At 38.4% G+C, this 24378-nt stretch overlaps 1 protein-coding gene across 6 annotated transcripts in view; it reads right to left on the reverse strand.

Moving 5' to 3' along the window:
• The window catches only part of RABGEF1 (RAB guanine nucleotide exchange factor 1), a 75575-nt gene that overhangs the window by 50044 nt on the left and 1153 nt on the right, over positions 1-24378 (reverse strand). For 2 of the 6 annotated variants that reach the window (XM_070231783.1, XM_070231787.1), the window contains exon 2: positions 15233-15324. The exons of the other annotated variants lie outside the window; for them this stretch is intronic. The gene's annotated coding sequence lies outside the window, so the exon portion shown is untranslated. The remainder of the gene's footprint in view (positions 1-15232; positions 15325-24378) is intronic. 6 annotated transcript variants of the gene reach the window in all.

A 24378-nucleotide genomic window follows, 5' to 3' on the forward strand; every position in this document is an offset into this window, starting at 1 on the left:
AGTCCAGCTATAAAACCTGGATGGTTTGCATCAAGCACTACTTTTGAGGATTCTCAAAGGCAAAAGGGAGAAGGAGAATTGGAGAAGATGACCTCAAGTCAACAAATCACCGAACCCTAGTAAGTTTACCATTTTTCCCCTCCGCTCCTCTGGTTTTTGTTCAAGGAAAGAGAAAGGGAATTCCTAGCACTGAGAAAATATGGAAATCCCTCCATTTTACTGTCTTCCCCACCTTCTCTTGAGCCACAGCACCTAAGCAATCACGTGGTGTCTGCAGCAATGGTTGGAGTGAGAGTCTGCAGGAGCCAAACTCTGAGGAAGAGGAACTATCAGTTTTTCCTATGTTCTATCCTCCTATTTCTTGGCCCCAAATGTGCAGACTGTTGTGGAAATACATAACAGAGTAGGGTAAAGAACTCCACAGTTTTCTGGCCAGAGGAAAGAAAAGGTGAGTCCCTAAGGAACAAAAAAAAGTACAGAAGAAATCATTGAGGAGTACTCAAGAAAGCAACCTGAAAATGTTGTTTGTGCACTCCTGGGCTCCCCCTAGGCTGTGCATGCATGGATCTGATGCTATGCAGGACCAAAGACTAAAATTCAAATTAATGGAGACCACCACACAGGTTTCAGACTGGCATGCATGAAACAGATCAAAACAGCACTGCAAAGGCTTTGATAAAGGAACAGCCATTGGAACCATGGCCCACAGAAGGTGGGTTGGAACTTGCAGCCCAAACTTGGAAGCAAAACTAAAAACTTTTGCTTTGCAAATGACACTATTAAGAAAATGAAAAGATAAACTACAGACCAGGAGAAAATATTTGCAAATCATATTTCACAAAGGACTTGTATTCAGAATACATAAGGAATCCTCAAATCACAATAGTGAGAAAAACCACCCAATTAAAAAAATTGGCAAAAGACTTCAAAGAAACTTAACCAAAGAGGATATATACACTGGGAGACAGTTCTCCACGGGGGACTCACATTTCGGTACAACAGGCCTTTGGAACAGACTATCTCTTTGCACATGTTTGCGTATCTAACATTCTTAGAAGACATAGATGATTATCTCCCTCTAGAGCAGAGAGCAAGTTTGCTTACTGTCCCAAACAACAGATAGAATTGTTTCACTCCAGGTCAAAGGTCAGGCAGGTTTGTTTGCTGCCTTTACAAAAGATTTGGGTTCTCTAAACTTGGGTTCCTCAGCTGCGACATCAATCCCATGGGACTTGGGGGGCAAGGACAGCCCATGTGAAGAAAAAGCTTGTTTTGCTGATGTCCTGTGAATAATAAAGTCTTTTGTCTCCAACTCAGGAATCTCATGTCTTCTGCCAGGATCCATGAAACTGTGGCAGGCTGACTTGTTGCTTCTAAGTCGGGTAAAAAAAAAACTCAGGTCCTTCACAGTTCTTAACAACAGGGCAAATAAGCACATGAAAAGCTGTTTAACATCATCATCCATTAGAGAAATGGAAATTAAAACCACCATGAAATATCACTACATTCCTATTAGAATGGCAAAAATTTTAAATACCATTAATACCGTGGTAACAAGGATACAGAGCAACTAAACCTTCACATGTTCCTAGCGGAATGCAAATAGTACAGCTACCATTGAAAAATTTGATAGTTTCATAAAAAGTTAAATATACACTTATCACACAACCCAGCAATCCCACTGTCGGTTATTTCCTCTAGAAAAATAAAACTGATGTTCACTCAAAAATCTACACACAAATGTTTCTAATAGCAATACTCATGATCATTAAACAACGGAAACAACCAAAATATCCATCAATGGGTGAATGGATAAACAAACTGTGTGGTACATCTATGCAATGGAATGCTACTCAGAAAAAAAAAAAAGGGTGGGGAGTACTGATATACCCAACAACTTGGATGAATTTCAAAGGCTTTATGCTGAGTGAACAAAGCCACGTTTAAAAGTTTACATAGTGTATGATGAGCGTTTGTTGGGAATTAGGGTTCGGGGAGGGTATCTATAACAGCATAGCACAAGAGGTTTTTGGAGGTGATGTAACTGTTATTATGGAGGTGTTTACATAAATCCATACATGTTTTAAAATTCATAGAACTGTACATTCCCTCCAAATTCAATTTTACTGTAGGATTTTTAAAAAAATTTGAGAGGCAATTTCTAGGTTGGGTTGAGAAAAATGTAGCAGACAGAGATAGTGATCAAGAGACAACTTCAATAAGAAGTTATATAATAGAGGTAATACAGAGGGGATGGAGAAGGGAGGGACGGTCAAACACTGTGAAGGTTGCATCTGAAACAGTTAACGAATGAGACATGGCAGGGAGACTTGCAAGTTTACAAACACTCTTTACTGCCTCTACAAGATTAAAACCCTCCAAGGACAGGATTTAGATTCAACACGCCCACCATTTAGTAAACGAGGTGGAGGTAGAAAGGACGAATAAGTAAATCTAGCCAGAGTCTAGAATGTTGAATTGAAAACACTTTAAAAATCATCTACTTTCTCTTATTATAATACAGATGACGACACTGAGATGAAGTTACGATTTGTTCAATCGAAAAGTAGAAAGGCAGGGACATCACTAGAGCCTACAATTATACTAAGTCCCCAACCCACAAAGGTAGACTGCTAACAGCCATGTGTGTATAAAGTGAGTGTCCCCCGTTCCCTGCCACTTCAGGGTCACAGCTGACTGAACCAGAGGTGGATACATAACCCAAACTGAAGTTTTGGAAATGGGACTAAGTCTAGGCTGTTCTCGTAAACGATGGAGGAGCTGTGGGATGACCATCTTCCATCAAATGGTCTCAGTAATAGGATAACCAATCTGCAGAGTGAAATAGATAGATACACACCAAGAAGCAGAGAAAAGTGGCAGAAGAAAAACACTCTCTAGGTCCACTGAGCGTATTAGGTTAAGCAAAGGCAGACAGAGAAAGACGAATAGCATATGATTTCACTCACATGTGGAAGATAAACACACACACACATAGACACAGAGAAGAGATTGGGGGTTACCAGAGGGGAAGGGAATGGGAGGAGGGCAAAAGGGGTAAAGGGGCACATATGTGTATGATGGATTGAAACTAGACTTTTGGTGGTGAACACACACAGTCTATATAGAAGCCAAAATATAATGATGTACACTTGAAATTTACACAATGTTATAAACCACTGTGACCTCAATAAAATTTTTTAAAAGAAAAAGAAAAATACTCCCTAGGTATTCAGGGGTTTCCATTTCTCAGTTCCAATCCTCTGCTAAGATTTAGATGCCTGTCTACCCTCAGATTCTGAGACACACTGCTTGACTTCCCACTGTTTTTTTCTTTTTTTCTTATGCTAATTCCAGCAAAGCCTATTATCTGCACCCAGACTTGTCCAGGTACTATTCTAGAGCTAGAAAAACATAATAGGATTGCTGTGAAAACTACTTAGCACATACTAAGGGCTTAATAGGTATTGAGATGAAAACAATGATAATAGCTATGAGTCTATAAAGACTGATTTGGGGAGGACATGAGATCGTGGAGATCAGTCAAATCTACATTCAAATCCCAGCTCTGCTACTTATTAGAAATGTGACTTTGGACAAATTACTTCTGAAACTTCCATTCATATCTCTCTGTCCAATTTCTGCTCCTACCATTCTCCATCTTTTTACAAATCTAAGCCTCATAGGCCTTGTGCCCCCATGACATTTGCTCTCTGGTGTCACACCTATGATTATGTTACCTTACATGGCAAAAAAGACTTTGCAGGTAATTAATTAGCAATCAGTTGACCTTAAAATATGGAGATTATCCTAGATTATCCAAGTGGGCCCAAGTACATGAGCCCTAAATGCAGAAGAGGACAGGAAACCAGAATAGCCAAAACAATCTTGAAAAAGAATGTAGGAGGACTTATACTTCCCAATTTCAAAACTTACTACAAAGCCATGATAATCAAAGCAGTGTGGTACCGGCACAAGGATAGACATATAAATCAATAGAATAGAACTGTGTGTCCAGAAACAAACTCATACATCTATGGTCATAAGGATGCTGAGACTATCTAACAGAAAAAGAAGTCTTTTCAGCAAATGGCACCAGGACAATTAGATAGACACATGCAAAAGAATAAAGTCAGACTCTTACCTCATACCATATACAAAATTTAACTCAAAATAGATCAAAGATCTAAATGTAAAAGCTAAAACTATAGGGGCCAGCTTGGTGGCCAAACGTTAAGTTCACACATTCTGCTTTGGCAGCCCAGGGTTCACCAGTTCAGATCCTGGGTGTGGACCTACACACTGCTTGTCAAGCCATGCTGTGGCAAGGCATCCCACATATAAAGTAGAGGAAGATGGGCACAGATGTTAACTCAGGGCCAGTCTTCCTCAGCAAAAAACAAAGACAAGGATTGGTGGCAGATGTTAGCTCAGGGCTAATCTTCCTCAAAAAAAAAAAGCTAAAACTACAAAAACTCTTGGATAAAAACATAGAGGTAAAATTACATAATCTTGGATTTTGCAAAAGATTCTTAAGTATGACACCAAAAGCATAAGAAACAACAGAAAAGATACAGAAATCATGCTTCATCAGAATTAAAGACTTTTGTGCTTCCAAAGACCTCATCAATCAAGTGAAAAGACAATCCACAGAATGGGAGAAAATATTTCCAAGTCATGTATCTGATAAAGAACTTGTATCTGGAATATATAAAGAACTGTTACAAGGCAATATTTAAAAAGATGACTCATTTTTAACAGGTAAAAAATGCAAATAGATACTTCTCCAAGGAAGATATACAAATTGTCAATAAGCATATGAAAAATTGTCCGAGATCATCATTCATCAGGGAAATGCAAATCAAAACCACAAGATACCACTTCACATCCAGCAGGATGGCTAGAATAAAAAAGTCAGATAATAACAAGTGTTGACAAGGATGCAGAAAAATTGGAACTCAGACACACTGCTGGTGGGAATGTAAAATGGTGCAGCCGTGGACACCATAACTCCTCAGACGAGGGAAACAATAGAAAGAATAAACAAATGGGACTTCATCAGACTAAAGAGCTTCTTCAAGGCAAGGGAAAACAGGATTGAAACAAAAAAACAGCCCACTAATTGGGAAAAAATATTTACAAGTTACTTACCTGACAAAGGGTTAATCTCCATAATATATAAAGAGCTCACACAGCTCAACAACAAAAAATTAAACAACCCGATCAAAAAATGGGCAGGGGACATGAACAGACATTTCTCCAAAGAAGATATAAGGATGGCCAATAGACACATGGAAAGATGCTCATCATCACTAATCATCAGGGAAATGCAAATCAAAACTACACTAAGATATCACCTTACACCTGTTAGAATGGCAAAAATATCCAAAACTAAGAGTGACAAACGTTGGAGAGGTTGTGGAGAAAAAGGAACCCTCATACACTGTTGGTGGGAATGCAAACTGGTGCAGCCACTATGGAAAACAGTATGGAGATTTCTCAAAAAGTTAAAAATAGAAATACCTTATGACCCAGCCATCCCACTACTGGGTATCTATCCTAAGAACCTGAAATCAGCAATCCCAAGAGTCCCATGCACCCCTCTGTTCATTGCAGCATTATTTACAATAGCCAAGACGTGGAACCAACCTAAGTGCCCATCAACTGATGACTGGATAAAGAAGATATGGTATATACATACACAATGGAATACTACTCAGTCATAAAAAGGGACAAAATCGTCCCATTCACATCTACATGGATGGACCTTGAGAGTATTATGTTAAGCGAAATAACACTGACAAAGAAAGACGAACTCTGTATGACTCCACTCATAGGTGGAAGTTAACATATAGACAAGGAGAACTGATTGGTGGTTACCAGGGAAAAGGGGGAGGTGGGGGGAGGGCACAAAGGGTGAAGTGGTGTACCCACAACATGGCTAACAATAATGTACAACTGAAATTTCACAAGGTTGTAAACTATCATAACCTTTTTTTTTTCTTTTTTTGGAGGAAGATTAGCCCTCAGCTAACTACTACTGCCAGTCCTCCTCTTTTTGCTGAGGAAGTCTGGCTCTGAGCTAACATCCGTGCCCATCTTCCTCTAGTTTATACGTGGGACGCCTACCACAGCATGGCTGCCAAGCAGTGCCATGTCCGCACCCGGGATCCGAACCAGCGAACCCCGGGCCGCAGAGAAGCAGAACGTGCGAACTTAACCGCTGCGCCACCGGGCCGGCCCCAAAACTATCATAATCTTAATAAAAAAAAAAAATGGTGCAGCCGCAAACCATCTCACAGTTCTTCAAACGATTAAATATAGTTATCACATGACCCAGCAACTCCACTCCAAGGTATAAACTCAAAAGAAATGAAAACATATGTCCACACAGAAACTTGTACATAAATGTTTATAGCAGCATTATCCATAATAGCCAAAAGGTGGAAATAACCCAAATGTCTATCAACTGATGAATAAACAAAATGTAGTATATCCACACAATGAAGTATTATATAGTCATAAAGAAGAATTAAGTACTGATACATGCTACAACAAAAACAACCGGGAAAACATTATGCTAAGTGAAAGAAGCCAGTCATAAAAGACCGTGTACTATATGATCTCATTCCTAGGAATGTCCAGAACAAGGAAATCTATAGAGACAGAAAGTAGATTAGTGGTTGCTTAGGACTGAGAGGGAGAGGACGGGAATAAAGGAATTAGCCAAAGGGTATGGGGTTTCTTTTTGAGGTGATGAAAATGTTCTGAAGTTGGCCATGTTGATGGTTGCCACTGAATTGTGCCCTTTAAATGGGTAATTTAATGGAATGTAAATTATACCTCAATAAAGTTGTGTTTAAAATAAAAAGCAGCAGAAGAGGGCAGAATGCAAAGACAGAGAGATTCAAAGCACTTTTGTTGGCTTTGAATGTGGCGAGACTATAAGCCAAGGAATGTGGGTGGCTTCCAGAAGCTGAGAAAAAGCCCTCGCTGACAGCTGCAAGCAAATGAAGACCTCAGTCCTATGACCACATGGAACTCAATCCTGCCAACATGAGTATGTCTGGAAGCAGATTCTCCCCACAGCCTCCAGAGAAGAAAAGCCCTGGCTGGCTGACACCTTAATTTTGACCTCTCAAGATCCTTAACAGAGTCCCAGCTGAGCCAGCCAGGAGTTCTAACCTACAGAACTTTGACATAACGATGGGTGTTGTTTTAAGCTGCTAGTAAGTTTGTGGTAACTTGTCATGGCAACAACAGAAAACTGAATAGGCCTCCTTCCTACTTCTCTCTTTCTGAGGGCCTTTGCATATGTGTGCTAATGCCTAGAATGCTGTGCTCCTTGCTGTTCATATGTTGCTTTCTCTCTCATCATTTAGGTCTCAGTTTTCACGTCACACTTTCAGAAAGGTCTTTCCTGGCCACTCTGTCTAAAGTAGTACCTATCCCAACCTACCCAACCTTCACCTCCACCCTGGGTCCAGCATTGTTTCCCCAAATCCTACCTATTTCTAACAAGGGAGAGTAAGGAAAGGTGTGCAGGAAACAGTTAACCAAGCAAGCTTGAGTTGCTCAAATCATGCACATTCTAAGAAGGACCTGCTTGTAAGACCGGCTCTTGGCCAGCTCCTGGGAACAGAGGTCTTGGAGTGTCCTTATGTACTAACTGATAAGGGTGTTTTGTATGCTTGGAGCCTTGAACCACACAGTATCAGCTTGTCTAGACAGTTTGTGCAAACACTGTGATGTATGGTGAACACCTGCTCTCCTTCTGGGTAGTTGCTGGAGTTACAGTAATCGTCAATCATGAAGAGGCTTGTGTCTATGTTAACCAGCCTTCCATAAAAACCTTGGAATCTTTGGCTTAAGCGAGCTTCCCTAACAGAAAACACTTCACATGTGTTGCTACAGTTTGTTGCTGGGGGAGTAAATGCATCCACTGGAAGAAGACTCTCAGAAGCTCATGTCTAGTATCCTCCAAACTCTGCTCAATGCACCATCTTCCTCTACTGATCCCGCTTTGTATCCTTTCACTGTAATAAAACATAACCAGGAATACATGAGTCCTGTGAGTCCTTCCAGTGAATTACCAAACCTGGGGGCAGTCTTGGGGACTTGTGATTATAAAGGGGTGGCATGTGGGAGATCTTAGTGGTAATCAAATAGCTCTGTATCCTGAATATGGTGGTGGTTACAGAAATCGACATACATGATAAAACGACACAGGACTATACACACACATTGTACAGATGTCAATTTCTTGGTTTTGATATTATAGTTACGTAAGATGTAACCAGTGGGGCGAACTGGGTGAAGAGTACACAGGACCTCTCTGTATTATCTTTGCAACTTCTTGTTAATCTGTAATTTCAAATTAAAAACTTTTTTAGAAATTCCACTTAAAAATTTTTAGGGGCTGGCCCAGTGGCGCAGCGGTTAAGTGCGCACATTCCACTTTGGCAGCCCGGGGTTCGCCGGTTCGGATCCTGGGTGTGGACATGGCACCGCTTGGCAAAGCCATGCTGTGGCAGGCGTCCCATGTATAAAGCCGAGGAAGAGCATGGATATTAGCTCAGGGCCAGTCTTCCTCAGCAAAAAGAGGAGGATTGGCAGCAGTTAGCTCAAGGCTAATCTTGCTCAAAAAAAAAAATTTTTTTTTAAATAGAAATACCTATGACTGATAGGTTGGAACCAAAGTGTATCATACAGTTAAACATAGCACTCAATTTCTAAGTATAGAAAACAAAGAAAGCAAATGAACCCCCAAAAGTTCATACCATGATTTGAAAAGCTATGTAATGGTGATGATAGCTGTTTCGGTGGGGCAAAGCAGGTAGTACAGTCTGCACACTCAGATTAGACATGACAAGTATATGGACAGCGTATCCTCTTCAGTTAGAGAGAAACACGGGGGATTAACTGCCTGAGACTCGATTCTGTCTTTCCTGGGCAGAAACACCTATCCCTAGTCAGTGGAGCCACAATCCAGAGGAAAGCTATAAAAGTACCACTGCACCCAGCAGAGAGGTCACCGGGGCCACACCCAGCTCCTGTTTGAGTACCCCACTCCAATAAGTAGGCTTTTATTGAGCAACCTGGGCATACATAGCTCAATTATCCCACTCACCTTAGGAAAGACAGAGGAAAAACGATCTCTACTGCTGAGACAGTTGAGATTCCCAAGAATTACGCCCCAGGGCCAGGATTTAATATGGGTTGAGGTACCCTAAAAAAGGGCAGAGGAGTACAAAGCCCAGAGAGTTGTATATGTTCTTCCCTAAGGCTCTACATGCAAACCAGATTGATCTCATAAGAAACAAAAACAGAAACAACACTTTGAGGATTTGAGTAGCTTCCCACTATCTCCTTGGGAGAGTCCTGCTTCCTATTCTTGGGTTCAACGTCATATCCTCACAGATCATACCTGTAGGCAACTCACCTGGGATTTATAGGAAACATCCAATCAATTCTACCAAAATGACAAACTATTCTTGACCTCAGTGAAGAAATAAAACTTATAGGTAAACTTTTGTCCTTAAGTTTGCTTTTTCTAGTAGCAGAGGTAAAAGACGCTTACTCTAAAAAACCTGAGATATATAGACAAGCAGAAAATAAAGTGGAAAGAAAATAAAGAAAAACATCATACAGAGACAGTCACTAAACTCTTGTAGTGCTTTCTCAACTCATCACTCATTCAATTATTCAACAAATATTTATACACTGATTTACACTGTATGACAGGTAATTGGGATACAAATGTAAGTAAAAATAAAGTTTTAGTCCTCGTGGCGCTGACTGTATAGTATGGAAGATATGACTATATATCTAGAAGGCCTGAAAGAGGAAATTAAAACACTATGAACACTGAGGAATTAATTAATTCTAAAATTACGAAACTTCACACAAGAATTTGTGTTCATGTGAAACAAGCTAAATATGTGTACGGGAAATCTATGGAACTCTTATAATAGCCTAACAATAACAAGTTAGTAAATATAAAGAGATCTCATTCACAATGATATCAAATGTAAAAACACCTAGGAAATATTCTAATAAGAAAAGTATGTGATCTACATAAAAATACTGAGATATAAAGAAGGCTCAAATAGTTGGTAAGACATACCAGGATACAGTATGAGAAAATTAAATATTATATAAGTGGCAAATGTTTAAAAATGTATAGGTTTATTATAAATGACAATAAAATTCTAAGACTTTTTTGAACTTGACAAAATTATTTCATATTTCATCAGCAATAATAAACAGGCAAGAAGTTTTCTTAAATTTTCTAAATTAATTTAATTTACTGAATTTTAGTTTTCTGAAGACTAGTTAAAATAGTGTGAACTTAGCAACAGAACTGGCAAATCACTACAAAATAAACTGACCCAAAAATGAATGCTAATATAATACATAAAATAACTTCTTCTTAGAGGAAAGAGGAGAAGGGAAGAATCTTCAGTAAATAATGTTGGAGTAACTGCTCAGCAATCTGGTACCCCCAAAATTAATTACAGGTATCTTAAAGAGTTAAAGTTTTTGGGGGCTGGCCCCGTGGCTGAGTGGTTAAGTTCACGCGCTCTGCTTTGGCGGCCCGGGGTTTCGCGGGTTTGGATCCTGGGTGCGGACATGGCACTGCTCATCAGGCCATGCTGGGATGGCATCCCACACAGCACAACCAGAGGCACTCACAACTAGAATATACAACTATGTACTGGGTACTTTGGGGAGAAGAAAAAAAAAAGAAGATTGGCAACAGTTGTTAGCTCAGGTGCCAATCTTTAAAAAAAAAAAAAAGTTTTTTAAAGACAAACGGAAAAATAGAAAGAACTAAAATTAGGTATTTATGAAACTTCTAAAGAGGTGAGGGCTAAGCTTAAAAGCTGCAGAAGAGGGGCCAGCCCGGTGGTGCAGCAGTTAAGCTTCCACGTTCCGCTTCGGCGGCCCGGGGTTCACTGGTTCAGATCCTAGGTGCAGACCTACATACCACTTATCAAGCCATGCTGTGGCAGGTGTCCCACATAAAACAGAGGAAGATGGGCACAGATGTTAGCTCAGGGCCAGGCTTCCTCAGCAAAAAGAGGAGGATTGGCGGCTGATGTTAGCTCAGGGCTAATCTTCCTCAAAAAAAAAAAAAGACTGCTGCAGAAGAAATCAAAAAGGAAACAGATTTGAATACATAAATGGAAACTTCTATCTAGTTTTTAAAAGGCCCCACTCAGAACCAAAATAGAAAGGCAAATAAGAGACTATGAAAAATACTTTAAATAAATAGGAGAATGAAGTCTTTTATCATATTTAGAAATTATATCAATAAAAAGAACTGGTATGGTGCACCTACAACATGACTGACAAACATTAATGTACAATTGAAATTTTACAAGATTGTAACCTATCAATAACTCAATAAAAAATAAATAAATAAATAAATAAAAAGAACTGGTAAATCTCTGAAGTGCAGGATAAGAGAATGAGCAGACCATTCGTGAAACGGGAATAGCTTCCTAGAAACAGAAATGGAATGTGAAAGGAGTTTGCGCATTTTAAATTTTGATACTAAACTAAGTTTTGATAGTATACTACCAAACTGACCTCACAAAAAGGTTGTACCTCTTTACCTTCCCACCTACAGTGTACCAAAGAACCTGCTTTCACACAAACTCATACACATTGCATTATGAATCTTTAATTTCTGGTGATCTGAATGGCAAAAACATAAATCATTTCATTTTAAATGCATTTCCTTAAGGAGATTAACCATTTTTATAGATATTTATTGGCCACTACTAGTCTATCTTCTTTGAAGAATTTAACTGTTCATCTTCTTTGCTCATTTTTCTGCCATCTTTTTTCTTTTTATATGTGCTCTTTTTGTTATCTTTTAGTCCTTGACTTTATGTGTTATGAAGACACCATTTAATCAAGGACTTAGTGTTTTAACTCTGTATCCAAGTTTCACCAACTTTCATATCATTAAAGACATTGCTTCCAAAATGAAAGTGAATGTCACAGAGAATCAACAGCCGAGTTTCGATGTTAAATGTAACAAAACAAAGTATCCAAACGCTAGCCTGCCCAAATAATTCCAAATGATAATCAAACCCTTGCAACATAATGCAGATTCATGCTGCTGGAATGAGTTGAGCCAGCAGAGCAGCATTCTTGAAGAATGAGTTCTAGACAACAATCTTCTATCATACTAAATTGCACTCTCTTCAGTTAAGTGAAATTATGACTCCAACCTGAGCATGCCATTTCCCAGGCTAATAACTCAAAATTACATGCAAAATCATCTGGCTGCTCTAGTTTACTTCCTATCGTGCTCTACTCTCTCTTCCACAGAAGCAGCCAATTCCCCAACTGGTCAATTTATTCCATAAGTAACAGACCAAAAATGATGTCTCAACTCCACTTAAAGTAATAAGCTGCAAGGGGCCAGCCCCAGGGCCTAGTTCACATGCTCCACTTCGGCAGCCCGGGTTTGCAGGTTTGGATCCTGGGTGCGGACCTACACCACTCATCAGCCAAGCTGTGGTGGCAACCTACATACAAAACAGAGGATGACTGGCACAGATGTTAGCTCAGGGCAAACCTTCCTCAAGCAAAACAAGGAAAATTGGCAACAGATGTCAGCATAGGACAGTCTTCCTCAGAGAAAAAAAAAAAGGCAAGAGAAAAAAATGTAATAACGAGCTGCAATATATAAGGTGGTTTCAACCATTAACGGTTTTTTCCCCAAAGTTATACCTCAGTTTTAAGCTTTGCAGCAGCCATTTCATCCTCAGCCATTTGCTGAAGCTGCGCAAAGTGATACATATACACACATCTATGAGATGAGAGAAATACAAAAAGCAATTGTCTGGATTGAACATGTATTTATTCAGATTTGTTAGATGGCTCAGCAAATAAATATTTGTATTATGTTTTAAGCCTTTGAGAAGTGCCTTATGAGTAACAAAAATGTAATCCAGGGGCCGGCCCCGTGGCCGAGTGGTTGGGTTTGCATGCTCCGCTTCAGCGGCACAGGGTTTCCCCAGTTCGGATCCTGGGCGCAGACATGGCACCGCTCATCAAGCCACGCTGAGGCGATCCCACATGCCACAACTAGAAAGACCTGCAAGTAAAAATATATATATACAACTAAAAATATATATATACAACTATGTACTGGGAGGGGGGGTGGGGGAGAAAAAGCAGGAAAAAAAAAGAAGACTGGCAACAGTTGTTAGCTCAGGTGCCAATCTTTAAAAAAAAAAAGTGTAATCCAATCAAACTGCAGAAACTTTCAAAAGCTGCTAAAACCATCCCATCTGTTGTGGGTTGAACTGTGTCCCCTACAAAGATAGGTTGAACCTCAATACTGTGAATGTGAACTGATTTGGAAATAAGGTCTTTGCAGATGTAATTAGTTAAAATAACGTCATAATGGATTAGGATGGGCCCTAAATCCAATGAGTGGTGTCCTTATATAAGAAGGCTCTGAGAGACACAGAGGCACACGGACACTGAGGCATTACGGCCGTGGGGACAGAGAACGGAGTCTAGCAGCTACAAGCCAAGGACTGCCAGCACTCATCTTCCACACAGTCTTCAGAGAGAACATGGCCTTGCTGACACCTTGATTTCAGACTTGAAGCCTCCAGAACTGTGAAAGAGTAAGTTTGTTGTTTTAAGCCACCCAGTTTACGATGTATTACGGCAGCCCTAGGAAGCTAATAAACCATCCATTAAGAATTGTTGTAAACTCTATTAATAATTAAAAGAAATGAGTTTTCCAGAAGTTGACATAGAATTGTGGGTTCACAGCATCACTTGCTCTTTACAAAAAGGGTAATCATATACCCCAGTGAGTGAGAACAGTCCTGGCTTACGCCTGTTGTCCTGGCATAAAAGCACTGCTTTGATTCTCAAAAGTTACTCGCTTTGGAAAATAAATTACATGGTTGTCTTATTTATGAACAAGCCCAGCAATACCCTTCTATTTGTCCACCCTATTCAAATAATATCTGACTCCCCTTTCCCCACTGACAGAATAATCCTATCTCTCTGGTTCTTACAGCATTTTATAAATACAGCTATAACAGTACTCACATCCTGTTACACTTACTTGCTTAGGTGTCACTCCATGTTCATAGACACATAGCATACTGCCAGGAACAGAGTGAGTACTCGATAGATATTTTCTAAATTTATCAAAAGATTTATTCAGAAGATTGACAAAGTACCTGCATAGACAGTTTTCTTTCACTTTTGTCCGTTATACACTCTCCAGGTCCCAAAGAAGGTAGGAGTAGAAAATTAAGTAGCAAAACAACTAACTTATAAAGCAATGGTTCTCAAATTTAAGCACACATCAGTATCACTTGGAGGACTTGTTAAAACAGAGTACTGGGCCCCAACCGAGAGTTTCTAAGGTAGGGGCCGAGAATTTGCATTTCTAACAAATTCCCACGTGATGCAGCTAGGAACTACTCTTTGAGAATCACTGCTATAAAGTAAGCACTACAATTATTAAAGATTAATTTCTTCTCATGACTTCATTCCTAGTGGGAGACTCTCTTTTCTTAATATGATAAAGTAGCTTGTGGCCACTAACACTCCTGCTGAGAACTAGGAAAGTTAGACGCATTTTTAAAATCAATGTTCAAAGGCATCAGAAAGCAGTTGAAGCAACCAAGACTAGAGGGGTCTAGATTCTGGAAAAACAGAGGAACTGCAGAGAAACAAGATGACAATCTGCAGACACTTTTTCCCAAAGTGCATTTGCTGGTTCTGGGGCAAAAGGCTGAGAATCCAGACTTTCCTTAGGCAGAGGAACCAAGAGTGCTTTTGGAAGAGATGAAAAGCAACACTGAAGGAGCCAAGATCTCAGTGAAAGAGGAGAGTCGAAGAAATGAGCCTGACACAAGGCTGGTTTTCCCCTAAAGACACTGACTAAATTCTGCAGCTGCAGAGAGAAGGCTTCAAAAGAAAAACTGAAAGCCTCTGAAAATCAAGAGTAGAATTTTCAGCAATCTCACTATTCTCAGGAGACAAAGATTACAGTATAGAAGCCATCAGGGGGAGGGGCCCCTGTGAATTCACTAGAAAATTAGTTGGAAGCCCCAGATGGCTACTTGCTAGTAGTAAAAGGCAAACTAGAGGAAAACACAGCCTTATTGAATCTGCAACACAACCTCAACCATCAGCTCAGTCCATAACAGTATTAGACGATGGGCCCCCACTCTACCTGGCTAGCAAAAGCAAGGGGAGATTTCCTTTCTGAAAAAGAATAGCATCACTGGAGCTTCATTTTCTTCACAGCACCCAGCATTCATATAACTGAAAAAGAAAAGGAAAAAACAGACAGTAGAAACAGATGCTCCAATGACCCAGACACTTAAGTCAAAAGAAAGACTTTAAAATAATGATGGTTATTTAAATTTCCTATTTAAAAAAGGGAAAAGAACACATAAAAAGATGAAGAACTTCAACTGAGAACTGGAATCTATAAGAATCAAATGATTTGAAAAGTACAATAACTAAAATTAAGAATTCTAAGAGTAGATTTAACAGCAGACCAGATACAGCAGAAGAGAAAATTAGTAACTGGAAACAAAATCAATAAAATATACCCATACTGAAACAGAGAGAAAAACTAATAGAAAATACAGGGGGAAAAAGTATAAAGAGAATGAAGGACACTGAAAAAGTCTACCAGGTATGTAGTCTCAAAAGGAGAGGAGAGAGTAAATAGGGCAGAAGCAATATTAAGAAGAAGAATGAAATTTTCAAAACTGATGAAAAGACAACCTACAAATTTAAGAAACTCAGTGAACCCCAAGCAGAATAAATACAAAGAAAACCATGCAAAGCTATAGGATAATTAAACTGTTGATAATTAAAAACAAAGAGAAACGCTTAAAAGTAACCAGAGGAAAAAACACACATTACTTTCTTAGGAGCAACAATAAAATTAACAGCTAAATTCTCAAAAGAAATAATAAAAAACAGAAGACAATGGAATGACACCTTGAAAATGCTGAAAGAAAATAAACACCCTTTAGAATGTGGTGCTCAGTGACTATTTCCTTTAAAAATAAAGGCAAAACAAAGATACCTCAGACAAACAAAAAACCAAAGACTTCATTACATACAGACTTGCATCAGAAGAAATACCAGAGGCAACTCTTCACACGGAAAAGATTACCCTATCCCAAACAGAAACACAGAAATACAGGAAGAGGTGAACAGCAATGGAAAGAGTAAATATGTAAGTAAATGTATATGAATACTGATTATACAAAACAATAATTTCTTATAGGTCTTAAAATATATGTAGAACTAAAATGGATGAAACAGTAATATAACAAGGCAGAGAAAAGACAAATGGAGTTAAGAGTTTGCAGGACTGGAAGTTGCTCTGGGTGAGTCAGTGAGTGAGTGGTGAGTGAATGTGAAGGCCCAGGACATTACTATATACTACTGTAGACTTTAGAAAGACTGTGCATTTATGCTAAATTTATTTAAAAATATATTTTCTTCAATAATAAATTATCCTTAACTTACTGTAACTTTTTAACTTTATAAACACAATAAATTTTTTTTAACTTTTGGACCCTTTTGTAATAACAAAGCTTAAAATACACATTGTACAACTGTACAAAAGTTTTTTTCTTTCTATCCTTATTCTATAAGCTTTTTTCTATTTTTAAAATTTTTTATTTTTTTTTACTTTTTAAACTTTTTGTTAAAAACTAAGACACAAATACACACATCAGCTTACACCTATATAGGGTGAGGATCATCAATAGCAGTGTCTTCCACCTCCACATCTTGTTCTACTGGAAGGTCTTCAGGGGCAATAACACATGTGGAGCTGTCATCTCCTATGATAATAATGCCTTCGTCAGGACCACCTGAAGGACTTGCCGAAGGCTCTTCTTGAGGAAGTGTCACTCTTTTCAGAAATATGTCTATGGTGGTTTGATTGGGGTTTTTTTTTTTCATCACGGATTTGCTTGCAAGCAGATAATGTACCACGTTGCTTATAACCAGAATATTCCTATTAATGAAAACCTTTTGGTGTTGGGGTTCATGTTTTCAAACTTTAGGCAGCTTGTTGCGGTCTGCAAAAGCTTTTGCTAAACTCTTCACTGTGAATTTTCTTAAAGGTTCTTCTTTTTCTTCTCCTGCAATTTCCTGTTCTCTTGCCTCTTCTTCAGCTACGAGTTCCAGTTCTCATAACTCCTCATTAGTCAATTCCTCAGGAAACACCTTTAGGAGCTCCTCAATGTCATCCTCATCCACACCCAGGTTAAAGTTTGCCATCTCAACCACAGCCTTGCTGATTTTTGCAGCCTCCTCTTCCTTGGCAAATCCTTCAAAGTCATGGACAAACCTCTTGAGTGCCTTCTTCCAGATGCCACTCATACACTCCTTGGTGACATCGCCCCAAGCCCAAGCAAGATTCTTGATGTAGTCACAGGTGTTGTAATCCTTCCACATTTACATCAGTGTCTTCTCAGTGTCTTCCTCAGTTGCAGCAATAGGCTGGGCAAAGGTCCTCCTCAGGGAATAGGTCTTAAAGGCTGTTATAACTCCATGATCCATTGATTGGATCAAAGAAGCGATGTTTGGAGAGAGAAACACTGCTTTGATATCGGGATGAAGAGCACTAATAAAAAAGCAGGATGTCTGGGAGCATTACCAACAATAAGCAAAATCTTGAAAGGTATGTTATTCTCTAAACAGTACTTCTCTATTTCACTGGCATAGTAATTCAGGAGGGCATCCTGGAAGAGAAGCTGGGTCATCCATGACTTCTTCTTGGTCCTGCAGTACACTGGCAGTGTATGCTTACTGATATGCTTGAAAGCCCTGGGGTTCTCACTGTGCCAGATCACAAAGAGGCTCAATTTGTAGCCTGAAACAGTGCCCCAAGCAAGAATATTATCCTGTCCTTAAAAGCCTTGAAACCTGGCATTGATCTGGCCTCCTTATGGATGAAAGTCCTTTCAGGCAGCCAATTCCAGAATGGGGAGGTTTCATCTATAGTGAATATTTGCTGTGGCAAGTAATCTTCCTCCACAATCAGCTTATCTGGAGTTTCCAAACATTCTTTAGCTGCCTTCAAATCAGCATTTGCAGACTCACTACTCACTTTCACATTATTTAATGAATAACAATTAGCAATAAATTCAACATCATAGTCAGATCCAGTCTTTTCTTTCACCATTACAAACTTTTTGCTTTGGCCGTGATTGTCATGGGGCTGAGAGGGATACACTTCTGTGCCTGGTCTTTAATCCAGGTCATCAGAAGTTTCTCCATGTCTGATATAGGCCCTTCTTGAATTTCTGTTAGTCTTGTTGCCTTCAATGAAGCAGATTCTGTAACAGCTTCTGTCACTGTTCCTGTTCTTCAAGATCACAGCTATGGTGGAATGGGATATGCCTGACCAGTGAGCAATAACCACCACTGATTTTCTACCTTCATAGTCCTTAATCACTTTAATTTTGTTTCCAGGTCAATCACCCAATGTGGCCTCTTACTGGCAACATTAGCAGTGGATTTTGTATGCTTAGGGGCCATAATGAAAAAAACAAAAGATTAAATCAAACACAAGAGAAAATAATGCAATCAAGAGACGCAGTAAACACGAGATGTATGAGGCTGCTGCCAGTGTAACACAGCATACTGTTTTACAGTAAACTTTATTTTTTATAAGCAGAAATAATGATAAAAAGTATAGTACAGTAAAAACATAAAACAGTAGCATAGTCATTTATTATCATTAGCAAGTATTAAGCCCTGCAGATAATTGTATGTGGTGTACTTTTATACAACTGGCAGCGCAGTAGGTTTGTTTACACCAGCCTTGCCACAAACATATGAGTAATGCATTGTGCTAGTATGCCAGCTATGACACCACTAGGCAATAGGAATTTTTCAGCTCCATTATAAACTGATGGGGCCACCATCATGTATGCAGTCTGTCATTGACCAAAACGTCATTATGCAGTACACGACTGTACATTAATAAGGATCAGAAGACATTCTGAGATGATATAGTGTTTACTGACTGGGTAGTCTGATAAAGTCACTAAAATTCATAACTATAAAAACTATACTTCCTAAAATTAAACCCTCAGAAAGGAGAAAAAAAAACCTTTTAAAGCAATTTTCTAGTACTCAGATTCTTCTTCCCGAAATACAGCTGAAGTATTTAATGAAGAACAAAATTGAAATCTTTGCATTAACACATAATCTAAATGGCAGACTCATCATCACAAACATTATTGGTTGCATTTGGGGTGGAACTGGTTGGGCCTAAAATCCAGACTCCTGATCAGTTTTTCTGCCAGAAACTAAGAATTTTAAACTTCAAAAGAACCTCAACTTATTTCTCAAGCACTATTTTATTTATATATAAAGAAATAAGTTGAGACTCTTATAATATATGTGTAATTTATTTATTCACTTACTAAACCAAAGTTCTGAAAAGGCAAAAATTCTTCTTTAAGGAATTAGCCTACAACCTCTTATGGGCAACAACAACAAAAATCTGTCTGTAATTTGTTCCCCAAAAATGCCCAAGAACAAGAATAGACTCTGGGGAGAAAGAGGTATCTACTCAATGCCGCTGACATTCAAAAGGACTTAAATACTGAATTTTCATATTGTTTCTGTCATCAGACATCCTGTTTCCTGGGGCAGGTAACATCATAACGATGTTTTGTAGAAGCATCAGCAGTTAGCATATGGGTATGAAAACACTTTGCCATTTGATTATTTCTCATAAATGATATTTAAGATGTGTCCATTCATGACTATTCAACATTTGAAACCCTAGACAAATAAAATCTACATACTTATCACACTACAACCCCAACTGCAATGGCTAATAAATTTATACAAATAAAAATACACTCTTATTTGCTAAGCAGAAGCCAAGCATTTTACTTCCTGAGACGCTAATTATAATGGATTTTAGACATTCTATTTCATCAGCCTACAGTTTTGTTTTTTGTTTTCACACTTTGTATTTGCTTCCTTCTATAATATTCTATTCAAAACTTTGGTCACTAGCCCAACTCATTTTTCAGGACCATATTTAAAAAACAATGTCAAAAGCTCATGGAAATGCAATTAAGGAACCACCACGTTACATAATTATATTTAGACAAGCACAGTTCCGCCCACTGTTTACTGATTAAGGATGAATAAGGATGTTCTCTATTCTCTAGTTTCACAGGCTAGGTCACAAGTCATGGTATACTGTAGGAATTATAATACTTCAAAATAAAATGATCTGGAATTACCCGGAATAGTCTCATATGAAAACTCACAATAAATAACGGTCTGACTTATCTGTACAACTCCAATGCAATACAATTCCTAATAAAACACAGAATGAGATTTAAAAACACAAACACCTAAGCAATGTCACTACAAAAGTATAACTTAAATTTATCCCAAATCACAGCGGTGACATTACCAGCTCCGGTTTTACTCTGAAATATAAATATAAACCTCTTTTTCCAGAATGGCACACTCTCTATATAAATACCATTATGGATTTCCTGATCTCATGAGACACGTTTACAGCAAATAGAAAGCAGAAACATGCATTTTAGATGCAAACACATAAAACAATATTCCCATTTCCCCAGTCCTGAAGGATGCCTAGAGGATGTATTTTTTCTCCAGCTTTACAAACTATGGCTAAATGCCCTGAACTTGTAGCTCCCAGCACATTTTCTGGATGGGAAGATCCAGAACTATTCAATGGCTTTTTGTAACGGTGGGTTCTGATACTTGCCAATGTGTTTACTTCTATTAACTGTACAGGTCCAGCTCCATCTTGGGGGCCCAGAGTCGTGCGCCTCAGGTAGTACACAGTCCTAGTTAGGTGCAGACACTAAGTCAGCCAGACTACCTGAGTTCAAATCTCCAGCACCTCTTGTATGACTTGGAACAAGTTACTGTTCTGAATCACATTTCGTTATATTTTCCTTTTAAGAAGCAGGGTGAGGGGAGATGATCACATTGAGATAATCCAAGTAAAGAGCTTATTATTAGCACAGAGCCTGGCCCACCTTAGCACTTGATAAATGTGAATTATTATTACATAAAAGGGCAACATTTTAGCTTGAGCAAAATACAGATATATCAATTTACTGGACGCTCCATCCAAGATGAGTGGATCTGTTCCCTTCTTAAAATTAAATGATATGCCAGAACTTTTCAAGCCATGCTCTCTGTGCTGGAGCTAATATCCCAAATCTACTTCCAGGAAGGAATCTTAGGTCTAATGTTTGGTATTCCTTTAGCCCATCTCTGTGTGGAGGTGAGGGGACTTTCCTATAAATATTTGTCCTTGTCAGACTCCTTCATTTTTATAACCCCCATGATAAAGCATGTCTGCTAAAAACATGGCTCTGTGATTAACCAACAACACAAAAAATAGATGTACTCAAGGAACTTGTCAGGAAACACAAACTCAAACCCCACTGCTGATAAATTCGTAATAAAAGTTCCACTGAGAAACAAAACAGTTATGGAAGGAAACCCGAAGAACATGAAATCCGTCTTCTTATCTAGATAATCAAAAACAGTTCCTTAAATTAAATCAGTCTAGAGATCTAAGTCCTTAGACCACATAATTTTGCCAGCACCAGAACTGCTTTTACTGAATTACGTTTTTATGTCATCAACCCACACAACGAGGCAATGAGGAATTTCACTGAAAAACAAAGTAAAACACAACACAGCCCTTTGAAATGCATGCCGTATTTACTCAAGGATGTAGTTGAGGAGTTTCACAATACAAGGAGTCTTTGGGAATCCAAAGCAGAAATTGGCCTTTTGTCTTATGATCATTCAACCACGTAACTGATTATATTTCTCTCTGAACTGGCTACTAAAAAAACAGAGTCAAATTTGTGGCACTCTAACATACTTAAGATTTCAGTCCAAGAACTTTGTGTACAGATCTCATTCCTGTTTCCATCTTAATTTTTCTCCCTCGTCCTGAATTCATCACCCCCTTATTTCTGTAAGTTACCAACAGTATGTGCCGTATGTATCTTTGTAAGTTATTACAAATCCTTTCTGGAACAAGATATGTAAGTAAATGATACGTTCTACTTAAAGACATTATAGCACAATAAGCCTTTTCCAACATTAATAAACATTTTATGAGTTCAATTTCTAAAGGCATTATCTTTTTTGTGCTCAAAAAGGAAAAAAAAGAAAATGCTTTAGTAAATATTATGTCTAAAATTAGAAATTCTAGCAACAGAGGACCTACAAAAATAAAACACTTTCATTAGGTATTTTTAACTTTGGAGCACACAGAAAATTGTAAGTATATCCCTATGTAAAAATCCCCCAAAAGTCATTTTTAGTTTGAAAATACAGACCAAATCAACATAAATGCAATTACAATTGAGTCCTTATTCTCAACTGGAACTAAAAAGACTAGCTTCAAAAATGATTTAGAAGATTTTTGTACAATTCCTTCAGAGTTGCCCTGGCCTGGCACAGAAGAGGATGCTGCCAACCATTCCTTAAGGTGAATTTAGAGCCCCAAAGGCTCTTGCCACATTCCTGCTTCAGGGATTTCACCAATCTCCTTGCTGCCTTTTGAGGAAAACAAAAAGCTTACAACTTTCTTAGTGTGTAAAATTTTACCCATTCATAAACTCATACTTACCATTGTGATTATAACTTCCGACTTTTAACCACATATTTATGAAGTTAATTGATTGTAATTACAGTTCTTCACCCTTCTAGTGACCATAAACAAGTGAGCTGTGCTATGAGAAACATGAAAAAATGTTCTACTATAGGACAAAAATTACACTTCCTACCCCACCAACAGCAACTTGATCAACAACAGGAATCTCACAGAACAACTTGAAAGCAGCACCATAAAAGGACAGCCTTTTCTTAAAACATTTTAGGAGCTTTATCCAAATATCAAACAGATAAAATATGAGTTACATAACATTAAGTGGGATAAAGATAAGTCAACTGTTGTTTCTCCTAAGTGTTTATTCAACAATAGTCTAGATTATTTCAAGACATTTCAGTCATCAAACAACATACATAATGTTTCTACAAAGTTTTATGATAGAAATGAGCATTTAATAAGACTTTCAAAATGTTTGGCCTCTACTGTGAAACTCTTGTTTTTAGTATGATAACATTATTGATGGGTTAGGAAGCTACTTAATAGCATCTCTATTCTGAGTCACAGAATAGACAAGTGTTATGTTATACAGGTCTCTCCTATATCTTAGAGATGAGTCATCTCTGTTAGAGATGTTTATTTTGCAACCAGTATTAACATATGTGCCAAAAATTAAACCCACCCTGTCAGGACTGAAATTCTGTGTCTCTAGCCAAAGACTGACACAAATAAATGAAATAGGATCTTAATTCTTCTATACATAGATAATAAAATATGTTGAGTACTGATCGAACTTTTTTTCACTGAAAATCAGTATCAGAAATCAATGAATTCTCATTAAGTCAACAAGTACTCATGGAACACTTGTGAATGTCCAAGTTGGATCGCGAATGCAAAGAGACAAAAGCAGAACTCTTGTTAATAGAAGCTTACAAATTAGCAGGGTCAGACACGCTCACACAAAGAAACAATTAGTAAATGACTATACAATTCAATTCCAACATTTAATGAGCAGAAAAGATTAAAACACAAGACAGCACATAATGAAGCACTGTATTGGGCACAATCCTCATCAGCCACGTAGCAGCCTGTGTGTAAGATCTACATAAAATTCCATTTTAAACACACAATTACCCTCCTTAAAACTCTAGTTCGGTCATCATCAGATAAAAGTCCAAGCTCCTGCATCTCTGCCCCTACCTGCCACCACCCTCTACCCTGCACTTTTTCGCTTCTCAAAAACCATGTCCTGGTAGTTACTGGCCAATTCTCCTTCAGTTGCCCGACTCCCACATACCCATCTACCCCTAAAATTCCCACCCCACCTTGTTAATCTGAATGTTACTCACCCTTCAACACACTTCCAGAAAGTATTCTTTGATACCTTCCTCCACCCTTCACACCCTGCAGTCCCTAAGTATCCCTCCTCAGTGTGCTATCCTTGCTCACACTACTTACCACATTATATTGAAAGTATCTTTGCTGTCCTCTCTCTCCTAAAAACTGGCTAACTTCTAGAGAAGAAACACGATTGCTTCGAAGGTCAGTAAAAATTTAAATCCTGAACACTTCTTAATCTCCAAAATTAAGAACCAGTAACTCTCTAAAAGTTATTGTTATTTATCATGAAATAGACTAATAATATAATCAAATCTTCTTGCACTTCCAGCAAGCTTTTTTGCTACAACTATTTTAAC

The sequence above is a fragment of the Equus caballus genome, chromosome 13 (assembly GCF_041296265.1).
Source record: "Equus caballus isolate H_3958 breed thoroughbred chromosome 13, TB-T2T, whole genome shotgun sequence".
Classification (NCBI taxonomy): Eukaryota; Metazoa; Chordata; class Mammalia; order Perissodactyla; family Equidae; genus Equus; species Equus caballus.